General features: G+C 46.8%; 1 non-coding gene across 1 annotated transcript; it reads left to right on the forward strand.

The window, feature by feature from the left end:
- The first annotated feature begins 7,411 nt into the window (after nucleotides 1–7,411).
- LOC116750047 lies at nucleotides 7,412–7,518 on the forward strand. Its single transcript, XR_004348791.1, has one exon. It is a non-coding gene; the product is annotated as a U6 spliceosomal RNA (small nuclear RNA).
- Nucleotides 7,519–7,791: the final 273 nt, after the last annotated feature.

Consider the following 7,791-nt stretch of genomic DNA (forward strand, 5'->3'; position numbering starts at 1 on the left):
GGGAGCACTAAAACATCAATAAGCCTGGCCCTGAGTGTCTGATGGTGAGCTTGGGGCCTGACTGAGGGTAGGCCCTGAAGTGCTGGTGGGTGGACGTAGGTACATTGTATATCACTGTTTGACCACCTTCTCTACAAGCCGCAGGTTTGACCATTGGCATGTCAGTTGTTAGACAGTATTTTGTTGTTGGTGTTGTTTTTTGGTCTTTTTTAACACAAACTTCTCCAACAGATTTTTTTTTCTTTTAAGTAATGGGTTTTGAAGAGAAAAACACGTGTGTCAGAAAAGTATAGAATAGAAAATAAATACAAATGTAAGCTGTTTTGTTAATTGCTTTATAACCACAGCAAATTAGCACAGAGAGTGCCCTGTACAAAGCAACAGAATAGGGACTTCCATGGTGATCCAGTGGTAAAGAATCCGCCTTCCAATGCAGGGGACACAGGTTCGATCGCTGGTCAGGGAACTAAGGTCCCACATGCCATGGGGCAACTAAGCTCACACGCCATAACTCCTGAGCCCGCACACCTCAACTAGAGAGCCCACGTGCCGCAAACTACAGAGCCCACACGCCCTGGAGCCTGTGCGCCACAACGAGAGAGAGAAAACCCACACGCCACAACTAGAGAGAAGCCTGTGCACCACAACGAAACATCCCACATGCCTCAACAAAGATCCCGTGTGCTGCAACTAAGACCCGATGCAGCCAAATAAATTTTAAAAAAAACAAAAAAAACCAAACCACAATAAAGGTTCGAGGATCGACCTGTTCTCTTAGGCAAAGCTGAAGATTTCAGTGTCTGGTATTTGGAATTTAGGCTGCAGTCCTTGTGTTTGGATGGATCACTGGGTGTGTGGCACAGTCCATGCTTTTAACCAGATTTGAACAGAAGAATGGCCACATGGCACAGGTAGAAGTAGATGAAGTGTTGATTTCACGTGTCACGTAACTACCTCCCCATGATGCAGTGCCAGGTGGGGTTGTACTTCTTGTCAAACTCTTTCTTGATATCACACTTTTTCCTCTAACCTTCCAACACAAGCTCAGTGACCCTCCTACCAACATGTCTCCTTAAATTGTTGAAAATGTACCTCTTTAGAGAAGGAAATCTTGCTCCCCCAGGTATGCCCTGTCTTCTCATGAGCTCAGCTTCCCGAGAGAACTCCAGTTTCCTTCCAACACAGTCCCTGGTTTTTGTTGAACTAGTTGGAGAGGGTTTCTGTTATTTTTGCCTGAAGGAAGGGGAGTCTGAACAAAGTGGAAGGTGCCCAGTTGCTTCCTGAGCCTGGGGCAGCGAGAAGATGCCTATGGGTAGGAGGGAGAATTGGCTTCGCTGAGGCAGCACGAGAAAGGCCTTTGAAATTGTTGAGGTGTGGACAGAGGTGGAACATCTTTATTAATTCCAAGTTTGGTCATCGTTCCTTTGTTCCATGATTAGAAAATGTAGGTTGACCCTTTAACCACAGGGCTTCATAACCATCGTTGGAAATGCTTTGCATTTTATTCTCATGTTTACCATGTCTCAGCTCAGCCGAGAGAAACCAGAGCCCATCGGTGACATTCATATTCACATGGTCAAAGAGACACATGAATAATGTTTGTCTCCAGGAGAGAACGTACAATGATGATGAGAGAGATGTGAGTAAATTATTCTGACAGTGACTTAGTCATTCTGCTGCCCCACATGAATCACTTGTAGAGGCCAAACAAGTATTAATACAGAGATGTGTCCCAAACAGAGGGACAAATGTGACATTCTGTAATAGCTCTCTTTGTCATTTATGGTCCAAAACAGATGAGCTTTGGAACATGTTATTTTATTGCTGAAATCAATCAAGGCTGGCCTCAGGCCAGTGCTTAGAATAGCTGTTGCAACTGTCTGGCAGATGGAGAGATTGCTGCCCCACGCCTCCTGGGCTTGCCCTTCTGTTGGCCCAAACTCAAAGCCGGCCCCCAACCCTCCACCTTCCGCTCCAGTCCACAGTGGTTGCATCCCCTCCCCACATTTACTGAGGGGCCCAGCGCAGACCCAGCACAACCACACCTTGGCATGATGTAGCTTGGCTCCCTCTCTTTCTCAAAAACTAAACCAGGGCTTCCCTGGTGGCGCAGTGGTTGAGAGTCCGCCTGCCGATGCAGGGGACACGGGTTCGTGCCCCAGTCTGGGAAGATCCCACATGCTGCGGAGCGGCTAGGCCCGTGAGCTATGGCTGCTGGGCCTGCGCGTCCGGAGCCTGCGCTCCGCAACGGGAGAGGCCACAGCAGTGAGAGGCTGCGTACCGCAAAAAAAAAAAAAAAAAAAAAAAACAAAAAACTAAACCAAACCAAACAAACCATGCTTTTTCCATACTCCACAGCACAGGCTGAGTCATAAAAGCCACCGGTCATTTCAAGAATTTTCTCTCCCCTGTGGGAAAGGATTTCACGCTTGGCTACATGCTGTTGTCTACCGCTGGCCTTACTGTGGGACACAGGGAGCCTCCCAGGACTCTGGTGTCGTGCTAAAAGCACTGACCACCAAGGAGGCTGAAATTTCAGGTTCTCGTTGTAGTTGTGCCACTAATGGGCTGTGTGAGCCGGGCGACACCCTGCGCTTCTCTGGGCCTGGTTCCTCCAACAGTATTGGGCTCAGCTTGGGCCGGGATTGGGGTCCTGCAGATATGCTTTGGGGACTCTGCAAACTCTTGAGTCAAATTTCATTAAAAAATGAAAGTGCCTTTAAACAGTAATAAAAGACAACAAACAGATTTATTGTAATTTTAACCATAGGAGGTATGAGCGCATTAATTTATAGTTCCATGTGAACTTCTTCTGTGGCCTTGGAAAAATCTTGTTGGAACATCTCCGCTGTGCATATATATATATATATATATATATATATATATGGTTTTTTTTGGCTGTGCTGGGTCTTTGTTGCTGCGCACGGACTTTCTCTAGTTGCTGCTAGCAGGGGGGCTACTCTTCCTTGTGGTACACGGGCTTCTCATTGCGGTGGCTTCTCTTGTTGCAGAGCACGGGCTCTAGGCGCGTGGGGTTCAGTAGCTGTGGTGTGCAGGCTCAGTAGTTGTAGCTCGTGCACTCTAGAGCGCAGGCTCAGTAGTTGTGGTGCATGGGCTTAGTTGCTCTGCGGCATGTGGGATCTTCCCAGACCAGGGATTGGCAGGTGGATCCTTAACCACTGCTCCACCAGGGAAGTCCCCTCGGCTGTGCATATATTTAAATCTCTTGTCCATGTGTACTGACCTGGAATTGTGTAGTGACCAGCCAGTCCTCACTGGTCTTGTGTGAAAGTCAAGGCTATGCATGTGTCTTAGCACAGCCCCATGGACCATGCTGGATTCAAGGTTGGGCCAAGCTCAGATGCATCATTACAGAGTAATTCTCACTTGTGGGATAACTAGTGAATTGCAAACATGTGGCAATGGGAAAATATTATGTTATAGATAATTTAAGCAATGATTGTGCTTTCTGGGTGCTTTTTGCTATATAGGTATTTATGTCTTCAAGCTTTAGGGACAGTTTTCTCAAAGGATCTCCCAAGATTGCCAGAAGAGCTGTTAAAAGCCTGGGACCATTAACAGTGTGCAGCAGGGTTTCCTTGATACTGAGCAACCCAAACAACAAGTTACTGAAGATGATAGAAAATGTAACTGTCATCTAATGTCCTAATTTCAACACAGTCTCCTGTTCATACATTTTTGGGTTATAATGAGCAAAGGTTATACATTTTCACTGAAATTTTTTATATTAATGAAATAGGATATATTTCTGTTTCACAAATATCAGTATCTAGGGTAAGATTTAGTTTGAAAGAAGAGAGATGTTTCCTACTGGAAATGTTTGCAGTCCCCTGGGGTGATGACCCTTCCTATTTCTACTGCCATTCCAGCTGCGCGGCCACCCTTGTATGAGGGGGACACCTATCTGGTGTGATCTGAGGCCGCCAGAAAGGTCCTTGCTATTGATGTGGTTTTCTTTACCAAGAGGTAAAGCCTTTCTTTTCTGTGATGAGGCTGAATAGTTATCATGCCATGCTTCTGGAAGGAATGTCCAGAGAAGTAGAAATTCACATGAGGTTGAAAAGATCGACATTAGGACCTTCCCGGAGAGTAGGTTTTGGCTGCTGTGGAATCTCCCAGCTATATAAATGGGGTAAAAAAGGGAGAATTTCAAGGACAGTGGAAACTGGACTTTTCTGATTTCCCCAGTGGTTTTGACCAGAGAATTTTTGTTCTAACTCTAGAGAAAATAATTTTCTGATGATTGGGGTGGGGAGCTCAGTATTATTCATAAAGTACCAACTATGAACTCACTGTGGTAGGAGACATTCTTACCTGTGTGGTCTCTTTAATCCTCACAACAACAACTTTGCAAGGTAGTTACTATGACTTCCAAATTACAGGTGAGGAAATTGAGATGTCGAGAGAGCAAATAATTTGCTCTAAGGGGTCTGCCTGGTAAAAGGCAAAATGGGACTGAAAAGCCTGGTGTTTCCTTCACGTTCCACGTCAGGGCAGAGGCTAGAGCCTGTAGCCTTTCTTCCCTTTGCTGTAAATAGGAGGGGAATGTGCCTCCACGACATTGGAGATTTGTGAACACGGCCAAGATGGTAGCCACCAGATGAAGCTGGAGGGCAGCTGGGGACGCACTGTAGGAATGAACATGTTGGTACTGGGGTTTCGCCTTTGCAGGGAATCACACAGCAATCTGAGTTGAGTCATTTCTCCTGGTTTCGGCTGGAAGAAGTATAGATTAAGCTCCCGGCAAAGGAGAACTGAGGGAGAAAGCAGGATGAGTGTGAGTCTCTGATCTTATCCTCGTGGGACTTTATATTTGTTACTGATTGATAAGTCATAACAAGTCTTTCTTGCGTCCAGCTGATTCTAGTTACTGATTTAACCAGGGCATGGTAATGTGGCTGCTATTCTGTGCACGAAGCTTTTAAAGATGTCACTTTCATCCACTGGCCCGGAGCTCCTAGTGGGCAAAGGCTGTCCTATTCACCACCCTCCCCACCCAAGCCCCTGGCACACCAGCTCTCAAGCTCAGTGACCCCCTGCAGAGATGGGGCCCAGAAAAATGCACTGGAAAACAAAATCTCCACTGCTAATTTTGTTGTCATGTAATCAGGGTTGAGACTCACTCACCTAGTACCTAATAGGTGGTCAATTTATTTTTCTTGAGCAATTTAGTAAATGAAGATTGAAGGTCGTGGTGACCATGGAAATGCGCCACAGATCTCCTGCCAGCAGGGGGATATTTAACTGACGGCCCCAGCTGCAGCCTCTTTGAATCCACCATGGCGTTTGCACAAGGCCAAGCTTCCTGTGGGCTGCTTCCAGCCAAGGACAGAACATGGCGGTGATATTCATGGAATCCCGTGGCTGTGAGACGCATGGCTCCTCTAATGGGCAACTTTGGCTTGAGGACACCCTACCTGTCTGTTACAGAGTGAATTATGTCCCCCCAAATTCATGTGTTGAAGTCCTAACCCCAGTACCTCAGAATGTGACTTGTTAAGAGGTAATTAAATTAAAATGAGATCATGATGGTGGGCCCTAACCCAATATGACTGGTGTTCTTATCAGAAGAGGAGATTAGGGTACAGGACTATACAGAGGGAAGATGAAGTGCAGACACAGGGAGAGGACAGCCATCTACAAGCCAAGAAGAAAGCCCTCGGAATAAAACCAATCCTGCCAACACCTCGATCTCAGACTTGTAGCCTCCAGAACTGTGGGAAAATTTCCATTCTTTAAGCCACCCAGTCCACGGTGTTTTGTTCAGGCAGCCCTAGGAAAATGATTTCAGTCTATCTGAAACATTCTTAGAATGGTGCTGTAGGTTTGAGACCCTTCCTCCCCAGCCTTCCTGTGTCCCCCTCTCCCTTCCCAGCTGACAGACCTGCATTGGGTCCTGGAGGTTCTCTCCACCTCCCCCAGTTCCCCCTGCTCCTTTTCCCTCACAGGTGTTTCCCTTCCCTCTTGGCATCTGCTTCTCAGAGGACCCAAACTATCACAAGTGTGTAGAGAAAAAATTATTTGGGAATGTAATACATTCCTGAGATTATTTTATTTTATACTTTTTATTATTTATTTATTTGGTTGCACCGGGTCTTAGTTGCAGCTCACCAGCTCCTTAGTTGCAGCACATGGTTTCCTTAGTTGTGGCATGTGAATTCTTAGTCGCGGCATATGCATGTGGAATCTAGTTCCCTGACCAGGGATCGAACCTGGGCCCCCTGCATTGGGAACGTGGAGTATTATCCACTGCACCACCAGAGAAGTCCCCCTGAGATTATTTTAAACTAAGTTCTAATAGTAGGTGACAGTGCAAATTTATTTTGCACATCAGTCCTACTTGCCAGTATATACAGGTTTTATGCCCTGCCCATGTTTCCTGCCCTGGTCCTCTGGCGCCGCAGCTGTTATGGGGCTGCCTACCACTGCTTGGGAAGGGAGGGAAGGGAAATGACCCCCCATCTGGTAGAACTGTAGCATGCCAGAGCTGGAAAGGACCTCAGAGATGATCACTCAAGTCCTGGCCCTCACCTCACACCTGGAGAGACCGAGCACCCAAATGTTAAGTGTCCAGTTGACACACCAGGGTCACAGAGCTGACAAATGGCTCTTATTGATGTTTCCAGGAATGTGTTTCTTAGAAGTAAATAGAGATTGTTATTTAAAGTGACATGTTTGGCTTCCCTGTGGTTACTTGTCACTTCTACTGGTTACCTGTGGTCCTGTTAATGAAATACTGGCTTTCTAGTCACACATGCGATTAGAAGGAAGGATGCCTTTCTCCCTTTCATCAACACTAGCTGTTTCTAGGCACAGGCTTCTGATAGCATTGAAGACTGTGTTGATTTTTTTATGAGCTGTCATGGAGGATAAAGCCTGGCTCAGTAACTGAAGCCATAACATGCCCACACAGAATAGCAAGGCCTGCCTTGGTCTGGCAGCAAAGTGGATAGGGTCTGCCTCTTCCTCCATTTGTCCCCAGCAGATTCCACGTCGTATTGCCAGCAAGCTGGCTGAGCCTGCCCTCGTCAGCTTGGGGTGGAGGAGCCTGAGTGAAGGGCTAGAGATATTAGGCAAAGGCTTAGCTTGAATCCAAGGCCTCCCAGCATTCTTTCTTCAAAATCTAGTGAATGGCTTGTGCTGTTAATATGGAGTTTGATCTTAATTGTTAGGGAAATGGGGCATCCTCTGCTTTCCCACACCTCTCTGAATCAGGAGGCCAATTTAGAGTTGTCATAGGAAAAGAGCATCTCACAATTCCTGGGTTCCAAGAAACCTCAGGGACCAGACAGTTTCTTCTTGAACATCAACGATTTTGCAGACAGTCGTGAGGCAGAACCTAACTCCCAAAGGAGGTAGCCCAGCCACTGTAATAAAAACAGGCAGCCAGGTGCTCACTTTGGCAGCACATATACTCAGATTGAAACAATACAGAGAAGGTTAGCCTGGCCCCTGTGCAAGGATGACACACAAATTTGTGAACAGTTCCATACTTTTTTAGAAAAAGGCAACCAGCTTTCAGGCTGCAGTTTGCTAGTTCAGTTTTTAAAAACAGTGCATTAGGGTTTCCTTGGTGGCACAGTGGTTGAGAGTCTGCATTCCAATGTAAGGGACACGGGTTCGTGCCCCCGTCTGGGAAGACCCCTCATGCCGCGGAGCGGCTGGGCCCGTGAGCCATGACCGCTGAGCCTGCGCGTCCAGAGCCTGTGCTCTGCAACGGGAGAGGCCACAACAGTGAGAGGCCCGCCTACCACAAAAAAAAAAAAAAAA

The sequence above is a fragment of the Phocoena sinus genome, chromosome 2 (genome assembly GCF_008692025.1).
Source record: "Phocoena sinus isolate mPhoSin1 chromosome 2, mPhoSin1.pri, whole genome shotgun sequence".
Lineage (NCBI taxonomy): Eukaryota > Metazoa > Chordata > Mammalia > Artiodactyla > Phocoenidae > Phocoena > Phocoena sinus.